The sequence below is a fragment of the Fragaria vesca genome, linkage group LG7 (assembly GCF_000184155.1).
Source record: "Fragaria vesca subsp. vesca linkage group LG7, FraVesHawaii_1.0, whole genome shotgun sequence".
In the NCBI taxonomy this organism is placed as follows: Eukaryota; Viridiplantae; Streptophyta; class Magnoliopsida; order Rosales; family Rosaceae; genus Fragaria; species Fragaria vesca.
This window is the reverse complement of record NC_020497.1, coordinates 23,229,645-23,230,003: the sequence shown is the minus strand read 5'-3', so window position 1 is coordinate 23,230,003 and position 359 is coordinate 23,229,645.

Here is a 359-nt window from a genome sequence, read left to right as displayed (position 1 = left end):
ATATATATATATATATATATATATATATGTTGTCCTAAATTCATGATCATCTTCAATATCCCATAAGCATATATATTGGTCATGGATTTTCTTTCCAGCCTGCCTTTAGCTAAGATAGCAATAAGTTACCAGTACTTGTTCTTTTAGCAGTTATTTTTTTTGGCCAGAGAACAACAAAAGATACCCTCCTCTCGCCGGAACCGTCTTACACCAACTGATTCCATTACATGACTGAGCTTGCCTACAAATACAGAACTTACAGAATGCTTAGCTTGTTCAGGACTATTGTTTACACTGCAGATCCTGCAAATGTGGAATACGTGTTCAAAACAAACTTTGCGAACTATAGCAAGGTACGT